The sequence below is a fragment of the Vicugna pacos genome, chromosome 25 (assembly GCF_048564905.1).
Source record: "Vicugna pacos chromosome 25, VicPac4, whole genome shotgun sequence".
Lineage (NCBI taxonomy): Eukaryota > Metazoa > Chordata > Mammalia > Artiodactyla > Camelidae > Vicugna > Vicugna pacos.
The window spans coordinates 21,127,810-21,134,298 of NC_133011.1; the positions used below are offsets into that span (position 1 = coordinate 21,127,810).

General features: G+C 36.7%; 1 long non-coding RNA gene across 1 annotated transcript; it reads left to right on the forward strand.

Moving 5' to 3' along the window:
* The first annotated feature begins 665 nt into the window (after positions 1 to 665).
* On the forward strand, positions 666 to 6,150 carry LOC140689114 (uncharacterized). Its single transcript, XR_012063994.1, has 3 exons — positions 666 to 751; positions 5,574 to 5,633; positions 5,719 to 6,150. It is a non-coding gene; the product is annotated as an uncharacterized lncRNA (long non-coding RNA).
* The last annotated feature ends 339 nt before the right edge of the window (positions 6,151 to 6,489 follow it).

Sequence of the window (6,489 nt, forward strand, 5' to 3'; positions counted from 1 at the left end):
TTTACTGCCTCACAAAACAGCACACCCATGTGATTAGCACGCACTTATGCCCGACTCAGTAGCTGGGGCTGTAGGCTCAGGCTGAGTTAACTCACTCAAAGTCTGGATTTCCCTTGTTTCATTTGGATTGCAAATGACAAAATTTTGCACACCATCTACTACAGATTTTTCTTATTCTGAGAGAACATAAAATTTTCCTCCATTTCTCTTTTAATGTAAATTAAAGTAAGTAAATATGAATTGCTTGGAATTTGATATCAAACCCTTCCATGTTTAAAAAAATATTTTTAAAATTGGCTAGATACACTTAGACATATATTGAAGTGTAAGTATTATCTCATTTTACTAACTAGAAAAATCACTGTTAAAAATTTATGAAAATGGCTGACTGATATAAATTGTAACAGACTTTTGGAGTGCATCTATTTTTGTTCTGACCAACTGTTTCCAAGATAAAATCAGCATTTAAGATGAAATATAAAGGGAATTCCCTTTGTCAGGTGCAGTAGGCAGCCTGACACTTAGTCTTTTGTGTAGCTTCCTTATAAACTGTGTAATGATTGGGCTGTGTGACCAAAAGGGTCCAGCACCAATGATGTCGTGTCATGTCTGAGGCTGAGTCATAAAGGGCACTGAGGCTTTCTGCTAGCTTTCCATTTTGCCCTCTTTCTTGTATCAGTGGCTTTGAAGGAACCAGTTGCCATGTGTGGAAAAGATCCTCAAGAAACCGAGGCTTCCAGCCAACAGCCACGTGAGTGATCCTGGAAGATGACCCTTTGGGTCTAGTCAAGTCTTTAGGTGACTGCAGTCCAGGCCAACACCCTGACTGCCATCTCATGAGAACCACCCAGCTAAGATGCTTCCAAATTCTTGCCCCACAGAAACCATGAGCTAATAAGTGTTTGTATTTTTTAGCCACTACACTTTTGGATAACTTGTTAGGTGGCAACAGATAAATAGGACTACAGGGAATGAAAGCATTTCATTTATCATTTATATATTCTTCATCCTTTATTAAAGCCAAAAAAACCAAAAAACAAAAAAAACAAACAAACAAAACAGATGATACCTGCAGTGGGTGGACTACATATAATATTAAGGAGAAAATATTGTTTTAAAGGTAATTTCAAGATACATAGCTTTTGAGTTGTGTTTATTTATAGAACTACTTGAGGCATTAATGGAGCATTTGATCATTAAAACTGAAGAGGAAGAAAGAAAAAGAAGAGAGGATTTAGGTTAAGGAAGTTAAAACAACTGGAGAAATTGATCCCAATGGAAAAGGCACGCATTACAATAATGTCAATCAGAGCAGCAGTTTTGAAGAATTTTGTGTTTTGGGTTGAGAAAGTCTTTTTCCAAATAAAAGCTTTTATGGAGCCCTGAGACAGAGTGTCAGAGCTGATATAACCCTTTAGTAGCTTCAGAAAAGAACAAACAAACAAACAAAAGAAACTGGGAAGGAATGGGGAGAGAGAAATTGAATAAGCCTCCCACTTGAAAATTCATCATACAGTGTTGACTAGAAAAGGTGATAGATAATATCCTTATCTGCTTTTTAATAACAGGGAGAAGCTTTCAATATTTTACCATTCAGGATGATGTTTGGCATTAATCTTTTTGTACATATGCTTTATCATGTTACAGACATTTCTATTGATTTGCTAAGATTATTTTTCATAAATGGGTGTGGAATCCTAGTACTGTTCTTAGACACAGGTGAATAGGACCCTGGTTCTTGCTCCATGCTTTATAGGGCTTCACTTTGGTCTTTTCCAGCTGTGTCCTCTCCTGTGGGTGGTTATATCGGTCATATTCCAACTTAATAACATTTCACCTTTCTATGTCCCCACTACGTTTGCTTTTTGTTGTCACAATATGAGTATTATAAATGTATAAAATGACAACATGAGCACTGTAAATTATATATTGGTACAAATTAATATAATTTGTATTTTTTTAATTGTTAGTATCAAGGTATAAAAAACAGAACTCTAAATGCCAAGAATAAAAATAAAAATTAAAATAAATAAAAATAAAGATATTATAAAATAAAAATTAAATAAAAACGTAATGTCTTCATTTTCCTATGTGTAAACCAACAGACAAATTTTGTTTTAACCATGTAAACATTTTAAAGTCAGGAAATTTCATGTAAAATGTACATTTCAGGATTTTCTTAAGATATTTGATAACACAGGGCAAACAGTCACAAATGAAAACAACTGGCTGAAGCCAGAAGCTAGTCTATGGAAAATTATCAAAAACTTACAGCTTATATATGAAAAAAAACTTGATAGAAGTTCTTCCAAAATTTAACATATATCCTAAAAAGTATTTGACATTAGTAGTGATATCAAGTAGTGGAACTGAGATGTGGAATCTCCTTTCAACAGATGCCATTTAGCGCCCATTTCTCAGGTATCTATTGTCTTTAAAAACTGTGGAAATGAAAATTTCCAGGTGGGTTATGCTATGAGACCACCCTAGCAGTAAAATAGATAGTAGTAAAATGGACTAACTTCTAGAGAACGCAGGAACCACTTTCCCTGCCTTCTCCCCAAAACAAATCAAAGATAGACGGGAAACACATGAGAATGAGAATGGAGGAGAGAAGAGGGGGGGAAATAAGAAGGGAAGAATGATATGGGGGAAGAACAAAGGAGAGGAATGGGGTTGATGAAAGAAAAGGAACATTCCATGCCCAATTATGTATGCACACTCATTTAATTTCCACTAAGAATTTTCCAGACTGAGTAAACTGAGTCCAAATTAAGCACTTCGTGCAGTACAGCAGAGCTGGAAATCAAAGTCAGGCATGGATGCCTAAAGGGCTGTTGTTATAGATCATCATAGTGTCTTCTGCTGCTCTCAGAGCTCAGCATAATCAGTTGTATGTGGAAAATGACCTCTCCCAAGGCTGCATTTCAAAAGTTTTCCCCTGGAAGGAATTTTGAGTACATGAGATATCACTTATATCACAGGAATGAGATATCACTTATAAATAAGATATGAATGAGCAAATCCATAATCACTGCAAAGCAACTCTATGAACCAAGTTCTGGAGGGAGACAAAGGTGACTGTTGATTACAGTGCAGATTCTGGACCCAAAGAAGGGAGACCAGCGTTACCTCCCTGGTGTGCTCTTCTGCATAGTGGTCTTCAGATAATTAGCCCACACCGTATTCAGAATCCTTGTTATCTGGAGCAGCCAATTTTTTTTTCATATAAGAAGTAAGGATCATGAAAATGTTTTCTCTTCTGTAGAATAATGATTAAGAGAAGGGAACACAGGAGTCAGGCAGATGGGGAGTCATTCCTGCCTTCCCACTTCTTAGCCGTTTAACTTGGATAAATTCTTTACCTCCACAAATCTGGGTCTTCTTATCTGTAAAATGTGGATAATTATATCTACTTTCTGGGATTTTTGTGATGAATAAGTGAGAGCCAGGGTCAAGTACTAACTCATACCTGACACACAATAGCCACGACTGACTCCTCTAAAACATCAATTAATACAGTGATAATGAGAAACCAGACTGACTCAGAGAATATACAATTAGTTTCAGAGCAAACACAAGTCTGATTTCACTCCAGAAATAACTCTGAAACGGAGACCATTGCCAAGGAAGACATGCAACGTGGCACAAAATTTTCAGACAGTTCCTCCAATTGCATTTATTCCAAGAACCCTTCAAATCAGGAAAGAATGATAGAAGTGAAAACCTCCTTGAAAAAGCTGAAGCCACGAGGAAGGACGTGGGGAAGAGTACATTTGTTTGCAGTTCAGAATCTCACTCGGAATTCAGACAAAGACCTCTGTTCTTCAAAAAAAAAAAAAAAAAAAAAAAGACACAAACCCCATCCCAGCTGCCCCTTAGCTGGAGCAAGTATCAGTTTGTTTTTGATCACTGCCCAGCATGGTGTCTTACTCATCACCACATCCATAATATAGGACTATTCTTCTAAGAAAATGGTGCTGTTGTGGGTTTGGCAATAAGAGCTTCAGTTCAGTGCAGCTAAGCTTATGTCTGTTGTTCAACGGAGAGAAGCTGTTTACAAATAAGCTGTGTATAATTAGTTACCTGGTTCTAAAACTGTTTTATTTTTATTTCCTCTCTTCTTGTGAAGCCATTTGAGAAAGGTGATTACTCCTGAGTCATTATAAGCTAATAGGCAGTCTAGGTAGGCTGGGTTTTGAATCTCTCTGTTAATGCTGGTTAAATACTTAAAACTAATTACGCCGTTTTAATAGGAGTCATTTATTATATAATGCTTCTTAAGAAAGAACCTTATAGTTCATGCTGACGTATGCTACCAATTACATATTTATAAATCTTAGTTTATGTGTTCGAGTTCTGTTATGCAAGTGTGTAAGAGAAAGGTAATTCCCCGATGGAAGGAAATTGCATGAAAGCATCTACAATTGTCACTAATAAAAGGAAAGGTAGATGTTCCTTTCAGGCTCAAGACAAACCTCAAAACACTGAATACCGAAATGCTTTTCACATATCTCTATCATTTCCACATGTAAACACATGAATTCTGGTATTAGTGATTGGTCAAATATAACGTCATTCAGACAGCAAAGGGGGCTGCGCAAAGTTTTCACACCTATCTTAAGTTTTAAGCCAAAGAATCCACCGCCTCTCCAGATCATAGAAGGACTAATCATGGTTTCCAATTCAAGAGCTTCTAAGTGTTCATCTGGTTCTAAAGAGACAGCTGATTCCAAAATGAATGTCAAGTTCTCTTTTGTTCCTTTGAGAGAAATAAGAAATGAATGTCTATTTAAAAAGAAATTTTATGGGACGTGTGGAGCCTTCTTTCTCGCCTGCAGGAGCAAATCTATGTCTTGCTTAATTTTTTGTCTTTATGTTCAGCACTATAGTGTTTAGGTTTATTATATGAAATGCAGATAAAAATCTCAAGTTTCTCCTGGGAGCTCTGGTACATTCTAGCCATCCAAATGAGAACTGAAGTGCCTTAAGATTTCTTACTGATTCTAGTAAACACTCGTTTACATACATTAAAAGAGGACTAAAAAAATGCAACTGGCTTTCAGTTAACACATTGGAAATAGGACTTAGAACTCACCAGATTTGGGTTCATCCTCCTAAATTTGCATATAGTTCTGTGCAGAAGTGTCTTAAAACCTTATTAATGCATCTAATTAAAGTAATGACAGAGAACTTCCACCGAATCCAATGAAAGAAAACCCAGATTAAATTTGAGTTAATCAGCTTTGAAATGTAAATAAGCACATTCCATCATTAAATGATTCCATTTGTTTTTAACAGGTTCTTAGAAGCGAATCTAGTAAACATCCCACCATTCTTCCTTGTTTTTTCCCGAACATTTATCGGCATCATTAATCCATTAGTAGAAATCCAAAGGGACATTTCATGCCTGGTATAAACTGATTCCAAGTTTATGATAAATGGAGGCAAGTTGGTAGCCAAGATTTTTCACACCATAAACTTTAAAACAGTTCACGGAGGTGTCAAAAGCAGAGACTTCTACCAAATTAAAGCAAGAAAGAAACTGGCACTAATAATAAATGTTGTTGCAGGTATGCTGTCCCAAGATGTTAGTTCTCTGCTTTGAGAAGACAGTATAACTAGCGTTCCTGGTAAATATGTCAGCAGTGGGTTTTGGAATCTGTTTCTAGCAACCAGATAGTCCAGTGCAGAGGGAAATGTTTTTACATTTTGCAGAGTTTGGAGATGAAAGAACCAATTTCAAGGCTGATGAAGGAAGACATCACTCAGCAGGTGTGGAGCAGCCATGATGTAATAACATCCCTCCAGATGGTTTTACCAGTAGCAAGAGAACAATTTTGACATGAGGAACAGTCTGGTTGATTCTCTGCACTCTTCCCCAAATAATTAATGGTTTGTTGGTTTGGTTTGGTTTGTTCTGTGGTCAGAATGGATTTGAAATTCTAACTGAACAGAAGTTAGCATCATCCTATGTGAGGTCTATTTACTGCGAGTTACCAAAGAATCCTCACCATTTTCCTTGCGGTGACAAGTAATGGAAGAAGGATGCAGTCTCGGCTCAAACTCAGGGCTATTCATTACCCTGGGCATGTGAACTCTCACTTCTCTCTGACGCAATGAAGCATGGCAGCAAGCACATGATCGAGAATAGCTTCATTATTGAGGTCATCAAGGATTCCTTCTAATTTATAAGAAAAGTAAACAGTTTCTGAATTCAGGTATGTTGTCAATATTATTCATTCATTCATTCAACATTTTTTTTAATTGTAAGAACACTTAACATGAGCTCTACCCTCTTAACACATTTTTAAGTGTGCAATACAGTATTGTTAATTATAGGCACAATGTTGTACACCAGACAGACAGGGTGAATCTCTCTTGCATAACTGAAACTTTATACCTGTTGAATAGCAGCTCCTCATTTCCGTCTGCCCCAGTTCCTGGCAACCACTATTTTACTCTCTGCTTCCATGAGCTTGACGATTT